Source organism: Miscanthus floridulus, chromosome 9 (genome assembly GCF_019320115.1).
Source record: "Miscanthus floridulus cultivar M001 chromosome 9, ASM1932011v1, whole genome shotgun sequence".
NCBI lineage: Eukaryota > Viridiplantae > Streptophyta > Magnoliopsida > Poales > Poaceae > Miscanthus > Miscanthus floridulus.
Window position 1 is genome coordinate 19,387,355 of NC_089588.1, and position 9,923 is coordinate 19,397,277.

Sequence of the window (9,923 nt, forward strand, 5' to 3'; positions counted from 1 at the left end):
ATACAAATGACTGTGCCGATCCTGGATCACGTCAGCAATGTAACCTTGTGTGCACAGCAGCAGGCTTCCATTGACTTGGGTGGTCACATACTCACATTCACGGATTCACCTCTTGCTTTGCTGGCTCAGTCGGTTCGCTCTGCAGCTCAGTTTCTCATAATTTGAACATTCGCTGACACTGAACTTTCCGTCCGCATCCTCTTCAACCACAAGCTGCGATTGTTAGCCCTTGGTTTAGTGCCCACGCTAAATCTTTACACATGTCACGTCGAATGTTTGATACATGCATAAAGTATTAAATATAGATTAAAAAAACTAATTGCACAGTTTGCGAGATGAATCTTTTAAGCCTAATTAGTCCATAATTTGACAATAAAGTGCTGAAGTACACATGTGCTAACGACGAATTAATTAGACTTAATAAATTTGTTTCGTGGTTTACTGATAGATTCTATAATTTATTTTTTTATTAGTATCCAAACATCCCATGCGACAACCCTATATAACATCTAAGGTGACATCCAAAAACTTTATAAGCTAGATCTAAACAAGACCTTAATATGACTTATATACTGCTAGTAGTTTCAAATTTCGAGGAGAGAAAAAAAAAAGATATGGCTACTAGTACTTTTGAAGGATATGGCTACTAGTACTAGCATGCATGAGTGCGTAAGACATGAAAGCAGCACACAGCAGCAGGAAAGCCTGATTTGAAAAAAGTAAACTGAATAAGAGCAAGTATAATAGCAGGCTGTAAGCCAACTAAATGTTGAGGTGGAGGAGAGAGGGGAGGAGAGAGAAGAGAAGCAGGCTGTAAGCTTACAGCTGGCTTGGGCACAAGAATCAAGAAAGTCTGTGAGAGAGACAAGTGGGCCATGTATTAACTGTAAAGAGCCAACTACTATATGAGTGGGTTGAGAGAAAACTACAAAAAAACCTTACAGCCAGCAAGCCGGCTGTATTATTACCCTTGCTCTAATCCCATTCCACTGGCGATTCAAACAAAGCAAATCCTCATTCCTACCCAGCTAGGTGGCTGGTTTGAATGTTTGATACGGCCGTCAACGGGTCGGTCATCTTTTGGCCTTTAGCAGCCGCCTGCCACCCCAATAAAGAACACACACACAGGCAAAGGCCAAACTTTCTACACGCATGAAGAATCAGGCCTTGTTTAGTTCCACCCCAACTTCCAAAAAGTTGCTACAGTATCTGTCACATCGAATGTTTGCGGCCCGTGCATGGAGTATTAAATGTAGACGAAAAGAAAAACTAATTGCACAGTTTGGTGGGAAATTACGAGACGAACGTTTTGAGCCTAATTAGTCCATGTTTGAACACTATTTGCCAAATAAAAACGAACGTGCTACAGTAGCCCCAAAATCCAAATTCATCCAACTAAACAAATGGACCCCATCGGTACGCAGGACAAATGGAAGCCAAAAAGCATAGAAGCTTCTTCGCGACATAATATACATCGTTTTCACTTTTCAAGAAATAACTTCGATTAAATATATATTAAAAAATATTAATATTTATGATACATAATTAGTATTATTGGATATATATTTAAATCTAGTTTTTAATAAATTTATTTAGAGATAAAAATATTATACGCATTCTCTATAAATCAAGACAAAATTAGCGGCACGTAAACCGTGATGATAAATATTTAGAGACAGAGGAGTACTCAGTACCTGGTTTTGTATATTCTCTATAATCGCTGCACTGCGAGCCTAGGGTACTCTCCGGAGTTTCTAGAACCACAAGGCTTGTCAGACAAACCTCCGAATTTCTGTTTGTTCGGAGGATTTGCCAGAGAACCTCGGAATTGCAGTTTAGACTTTGATTACTGATATTTCAATAATATTTATTTATTTACTTAAATACTTTTTGTCACCACATTTTATTTTAATTAAAGTGCTTCACAACAATCATTTGGTCATATGTTTGTGAGAGAGCTTTAATCATGCATGGAAGAAAACAATAATCATGCATACAAGGAAACAATCATGCATGGAAGGAAACAAAATTTTGAATTAGGATACGAGGTAAGACATGCAAACAGATATTTCAAAACTACCTGTAGAGTTCAAAGAACTTAATAAATAAATCCTTCTGGAGGCAATGCAAATTCTCTCTAATCTTCCATTTGGTGTAGTTAGTGTTATCATACCCGCATGCATTCATGGGAAATAAAATCGTGGATAAAATGTGGACACTTTTTGGTGCGACATTCCAACATGGGTCCATCGTACTATCAATATCCTTGAGGCAGATCATATAAAGAATAAGAGTCCCTCTTTGAGATTGCTCACAAGAGACTCAAACTTATATCTGATCATGGTAATGTTGAATTACTTTGCATCAAAAGCATCAACAATGATAAAACGGGGACACAGGTTTTAGTATGCATAGTGAAGGAAAACTCAACCTTGGCTTTCTCAGCAGCTTTTCTGAGCTTTTGCAGTGCTAACTTGTCCTTACTCAGATAGTCAAGAGGTGCACCATAAAATTATGCACCACTAAGAAAAGTGTCACCATTGGTTGCCTTGACCTGAAAAATGTGTCGAAATTAAGAATTACAACACATAATTCAACATCTTGGAACAGACACTCAAGTGGATACCTTATTCTATAATATATGTCTGTATAGAATAGTTCTAAAGCCACACATATTTATACGGTGAGTATAATATACTTTGTTTTAAAATTTTATGAGAGATTTTTTAAGACACGCAGTATTATCCATGTGACAGGCACTAATATTTACATATATACTCGAACATGTGTGTACATGATTATATGGAGATGCAGCGGAACTTATTCATGGATTTATTGGCGCATGAAAGAAATAGATATCGGAGAATTCTTTCTGCCGATATAAAATTTTATCTTAGCCATATCATGAAAAAGTCTAGAGTTTGTGAGCCCGCGATGCCGCGCTCTCCGTGACTGTGTTAATTTCACGAACTTTGCTTTTTGAATTAAATGTCACTTTAACGTCGGTATTTAATTTAACAGTATTGTTATCTTATCGTGTGATCCATGTGTTTTTAGTACAAAAGATTTAGTTGTTCCGTAGCAACGCACGAGCACGCTACCTAGTCACGTTAAAAGGATAGCCCAAATTGTCAATTATTTGCAAACTAAAGAAGTACGCCGTCTATTTTTTTTTCAAATTTCCTTTTGAAGTTGTATAGTTGATTTATCATGGTAAATAGTGCAGTTGGATCATAGTAATCATTTTTCTATGGTTGCTCAAGGAAAAGAGAACATGGCAAAAGAAATTTAACTTAAGTTTTGATGGAAGTGATTCATTTGTGCTCTTGCCATAATACTCTCCTCTGGTATAGCCTTATTAAATATACCAAACTCCAAGAGCATATTTTATTAATGGAAGCATAAATTTCTCTTTATATATTTTATCATCAAATTAATTGTAAGTATTGTTCCTGTAGCATTAGCATGGTAAATAGTGCAGTTGGATCATAGTAATCATTTTCTATGCATGTTTGAAAGAAGGTACCGACACTGGTGTCATTTGGTTGGATTATACTGTTTGTTCTAAAAAGTATCCAATTCTAAAATAGCAAAAGTCAAACGATTTAAAGTTCAACAAGTATCATTAAATTCCTTATGGAATACTATGTTTTTTATAGTATACTTATTAAGAGTCATACATAAACAATATTTTCTACGGATTTAGTTGAACACAAATTAATTTGACCTTGACCGCACTTAGAATTCACATTAGTAAAGGTGTCGGGTTTATAACCCAGGATGTTTCAAGGCACCGATTAGTTAGCAGGCCATGCGGTCCGCAATACACTAACTAGCGAAAGCCCAAACGACGAGGCCCGACAAAGCCAAGCAAGCCAGGCCAGATGATAAGGCCAAGGTCAGCCACAACCCCTCCTTCACGCCTTAGCCACACGGCGCTGGAAAGACGCACGACCTCTCCCCCATCACGACCCCTGGAAGGAACGGGGAGAGGTCGAGCCCAGCCAAGCATGTCTATTCTGACAAGAACAAGCACGTCGCATTGACTCCACAAGGACCGAGGGGACAACAGTCACCTCGGTCCGGTCAGACGCCATTCCTGTGCCATGCCCCCACATACAAAGACAATACCGCCCAAAGTGCTGACGACAGGTATGATGACCACCGGCCAGATACGGCCCGACGAGACAAGAGTACGATCCTGCCCACTATGGGATGGGATCCACGACGAGGGCCTTAACTCAGAGGCCATCTAGGATGGCGGGAACCACAATCCGGCCGCTCGCTCCTCAAGACAACAAGGTAATCAACGACCCAGGGGCGACCACCAACTCCTGTACGATGCCCCAAAAAACCAGGAGACAATGACAAAGACCACAGCGGAGACCACAGCGCATAGGACGGCTGGCGAACCACCATCTTGCCTACAGTGCCGCCACGGCTGGCACAGAAGCACCATGCCACGCCATGCCGTGATGTGGCCATAAGACCATGATGACAGCCACGCCCGGACGTACTCCACAAGACAGCATAGCTTGCAAGCCAAGTTAGCTAGGTCCTCCCTTAGGCTCACGACCCTTTGGTCAGGAGAACCTATTGCTTTGTATGCGTCCTGGCCCTAAACTCTATTAAGAGCTGCCAGGGCACCCATCTCGACAAGGTTCACATCCTCTACCATTTCATTCATTCTCCATCGTAGTAGGGCTCCTAGAGCTTCTCTTCAGACAATCCATCTCTTAGTTCTAGCTCTCCTTCCTCTTCTACCATTCTTGTACCAGTATAAATCCTTAGAGCATTCAAGCGAGGAACACGCATTCGATCATCTCTGAGACTAGACGTAGGGCTCCAGCCTGAACCAGTATAAATCATCGTGTCTTTTGGATGCTACCATCATCTTTCTAGAGCAGCGCGACAATCATATAAATTTACTAGTCCGGTTTACAAAACACTGATAGTTGGCGCGCCATATAGGGGATAGTCACACACTCTCGATTGTTGAGTAGCAAGCGATGGCCCTCGCACCGTTGGTGGACTCACTGGCGGAATGGCCCACGGTGGCCACATCCGCCGTGAAAACTATGAGTTCACTGACATCAAAGGGCCAGCGCCCGCATCCACCTACAGCCATGACCCAAACCTCCACCACGGAGATTTGGGTCCCATGGCCCGCGGTGGACACACTCTCAGAACTGCCCCTAATGGCAGCATCCCGGAGTTCACCTATGTAGGGGGGCTAGTACCCTCTCTCGTCACAAGCCACGGCCAAGTCTTCCACCTAGGAAGTTGGAGGTCCATGGCTCATGATGAACTCGCCCAGGGAATGGCCTCAACCGGCCACATCCTTTTGGAAAACCACGAGGTTATCTGCATTAATGGGTCAACACCCATCACCAGCTCCTACCATACCCAGGCCAACCGCGTGGGAAACCTAGGTCTAGCGGTAGAGCCATGCCCCGAGCAATGCCTCCGCAACCAGCGAAGCGCAATGTGTCAGGGCACGCGCGAATGACAAAATCAACCGCCGCTACGTGGCATCGTCTCGCAAGGCTAAGCCCGGAGCTAGGACCAGGTCCTGCACGGCGGACGAGCCACCCGCCACGTTTCAACGAACTGTCAGCCTTCATTTAGAGGCACGTGCATCTGAGGAAGTGGGCTCCCTAAGCGCACCGCATGTCGTGTCGAGCGGACCAAAACCACGTAGCCCTCAGAACCTGCTTCCACGGTAATAGGTCATGCTAGCTCTTCATCAAGAGCCGCAACCGCACCTAGAGGCAGGAATGCGACGACCGCGACATCATCACGCCATGAAGGCTCAAGCATCAGAACGCACGAACCCTCCCGGCTAGCAGCCACAACAGACCGAACCCAAAGAAGTCACCCTCGGAGGCTCGCAGGCCCACCGAGGATGTCGAATCAGTAAAGGTCAACCCAAAGCCACCCAAAGGAACGATCCACGTCGGTTGCAGCGATCCTAAGCACTGAAGAAGCGTCCTCATCAGCTCATGGCCCGGAGATCACAGCGGCTCCGTCATGAGCAGACACCCGAGGGCTCGCCGCACCCCGAACAGCAGCAACTAGTCCCACGATAGCTTCAGGTACATCGGTCAGTCACGTCAACCTTGACCATAGCCTCTCTACCTAAGCACGTCCACATACATGTCTAAGCTCGCCCATAGTCATAGAAATCCAGAGTCAGCTTGTAGAATAAGCCAAAGAACACGATACCCACACATTTCATCCATGTGTTGCTTGACTCCCGAGTGACTCGATCCGATTTGCGCCAGTAGTCGGACACGACTCACTCACGGGGGCTACACATATAGGCATGCCCAGACACATCCCGAGGCATAGCATAGTTTGTCCTCGTCCTAGCGACCCGTTTTGAGTTTTTCCGATCGTATCTCGTGCCACGACGAATCAATGACCCGCTCTTCAACTTCTCGTTAGCACTAAAGGTCACTCCGGCCAAGCCATGTGGACCAGCTCCAAGGCAAGGTGAAGCACCCGCGCACGAGTTCGGAAAGGAACGGGGCACTGTCTCGCTAAAGGCAAAGAGAATGAAAGGAAGCGGAACGCTCATCCCTTACTCGCTTTTCTTCTCGCATCGCATCGGATCTATGACCTCTCCCCAACGTCTTGCCGCGCGGTTGGGTCGCGCATCTTTTAGCCTCGCGGGCCAGCCTCTAGGCTAAAACACGCACCTACGCGCACAAGACTAAGGGAAATGGCGTACATTCCTAGCTCGAACTAGAAGAAGGTGGGGGAACGACAAAATGGCAAACGAATGCGCCAATCACACGTCATATAAACATAGCATGAACATGTTCATCACAACAAGATAACCCATACAGCACAAAACATTGACACTAAAAACCATCATACATCGGAAGTTTGGAACTGGCGGCGGATGCAGGCGGCCGACATCTTACCTGCAAGAACCTTTGCACCTCGAGTGGCGGCACTGCCAATGGCAAGGATATCGCTGTCGGACTTCCCCGACGCATACCCTCGCCCAACAGCATCAAAATCGATGCCGCCATATTGCGAACCAACCGATGTAAAGGCGGCATGAACGCCGCAGCAGATCCCCTCGTAAATCAGAGGATCCACTTGGAGGCGGGCCTCATCAAGGCGAAGCACCAGCTAAGCGTTCCCTCGGCCGGCGCCGAGCACGACGTTGCAGAGGGCCCGCCCAGAAGTGGTTAGCGCTGCCATCTGGTTGTCCATCTCCAGCATCTTCTGGTTCGCATCCGCTTTCTCCTCCTGATCCGAGAGCGCCCTCGCGTGCAGCCCTGAAAAGAACAACTGGTTCATGACCAGGCATAGAAACAAGGCGAAAGCACAATGCAGAGTAGAAGGGGACTCACTGCCACAAGCGGAGCGCAGCTTCTGGCACTCAGCTTCAAGACGCTGGCGCCCCTGCTCGGCTTCGTTCTGAGCAGCGCCAACCGAGGTGAGCTCTGTCTCTTGGACGGCCAACGCATCCTTGAGACTGGCCACCTGGGATGTCAGAGCCTCGATCTGGGACTGAGCCCGCACCTCCCGACGGAGCAGTTCCTTCGTCCTGGCCGGTGTCATCGTCTTCCTAGAGCAGCGCGACAATCGTATAAATTTACTAGTCCGGTTTACAAAACACCGACAAAAGGCTAGTTATTAACTAGGACTAAATATTAGCTTGAATTAGTTGGGTAGAGTAGCTAGTTGATTAATAGGTTGTAGTTGAAGGCTTGAACTATAAAATTAATTCGCATATTTTAGAAGTCTGTTTTTCAAGAATCTTCTAGAAGCCTTTTAGATCGATGATGCATGCAGCTATAAGATTTGAACTACACATCCTTCCCAAACAAAGTTATTAAATACAAAGGACCTGTTAGGATTTGTTAGGGATTGTAGGAATCTCGGTTCTGGCTAGTGGCTAGGGATTATAGATCGTGGACTATGGATAAGAAAAACGTGTAGGTTTAGATCCCTTGATTATATAGTTTAAGATTATAAGAGCTACTCTATGAGATCTCTTATAGCTTGGGAAGAGTACACTAATCATTTTAGCATATAGAGCCACTATTGGGAACCACCAATCTGCCAGGTACTTTAGTACGTGTTTGGTTCGGGGGATCACAAAATGTAGGACAGTCTGTCCTTTTTTTCCAGTGTTTGGTTTAGAGGCGAGTGGAATGCATGGATCTGCTCCCAAGGGAAATATTCTTGCTAGATGCAGGATGGGGATGGTGGCTGGCACCTGGCAGTGGGTGTATAGGATGCAACGGAGGAGGGATCACACAAACCAGACTAAGAAACAAACTAAACCTGCTTATGCAAGCAGACTTGATCTAGGATACAAACTCAAAACCGTGGACTCTGAAAAGCTATGACGTGGTTTTAGGGCTGGAGAAAAAAAATGTTGATTTTCGTGGACTATGGGACGAAGCCAAACAAAACTAAACTACGGTAAAGGGTGAACTTGACGGTAGCACCTAGAACTCTGATTATCAATTGGTGAGGATAGAGTGCCAGATCTTTTGTCAGGTCAAAGATGAATCTTCATTTGGTAGAAATTTGACATACACGATCCGACTTCCGATAACAAAGGCTCAAACCTTTGGTTATCAATTGACCTTGCCTTGAAAGCTAATCACTGCATGTGAATTAAGAACACATGCAAGAAGAAGAAAGACAATCTGAAAATATTGTTGATGGATGATTAAGCTCATGAGCTGGGGTTCCACGAACCGATGTACAACGAAATTGTTCGAAGACATATTAATCTGCAAAACTTAAACTGTAATTTGACCCAAGACTATCAAATATACAGTGTTAGGGGTGGTCAAGGACCCATGACGCAGCAACCTGACATGGCTCTCGTGGCTTGTTGCACCAGCTGCAAGACTGCAACTCGGCAAGTTCACAAGTGGTCTGTGGACCAGGCCTATGTACAAAGAGCAGTCTGTAAAGAGAGGGACGGGCAGGGCAGCGTATTCAGACGGGCAGTTGGGTTTTGATGTCAGCGATGAACAGCCTTGAGACGACAGGTAAATGAATTTATTACTACAAAAGAAAATTTTAAATCGAGGAGCTAGTACTGCCGCCTGGGGTGCAGCAGCCGTTTGCCCAATGTACGTGCAAGCAACTGGGATACACAGTGCCTAATGGTGGATCAGATCAAGTATGTTTGCATCAATGCCTTCACGGCGTACAAGGTCGGAAAGTTGCTGTAGAATAAGTATTGTTATAATCTCCACATCTCCCCATCCCCTATTCCCGATAGCTATATGGAGGGCGAGGAAGACGAGGAAGATCAAGGGATACCAATGCACTTTGTAGAGATATAGAAAATGAGGAAGATCGCCTTCTACCCAGGCTGCCCAAGTAAGAAGCAGGTGACCCGGACTTGGGATCAAGTCCTCTGTCATGCTATTGGTCAAGTTTTCAAATCCACAATTAGTGAGGAGAAGATAAGATGCCATCAGCGGTTGCTACGCAACCATGGCTTCCACTGTGTTCGAGCTAAGAGTGATGACAACAGATCTGAGCTTGAGTACCCACTTGGAGAAAGCTGAGCATTCATCTGTTCCAGTGTCCTGAAAGTTAATCTTGCTCTATATATGCAACAAGTCTTATTAGGGTTTATGAGTCGACTCATTGCATATATAGAGTAAGATTAATTTTTCAGGATGCTAGAACAGATAAATGCTCAATTTTCTCCCGACGGATACTTAACCTTGGATCCATTGCCATCACTCTTATAGCAACCGCTAATGGCGTCTTATCTTCCCCTCACTACTGTTGGATTTTAAACTTGATCCACAACATGAGAGAGGCTTGATCCTAGGTCTAGGCCACCTACTCCTTATTTGGGCAGCCTAGGCAGAAGGCAATCTTCCTCGTTGTCTCAATCTTGACAAAGTGCATTGGTATACCTATAT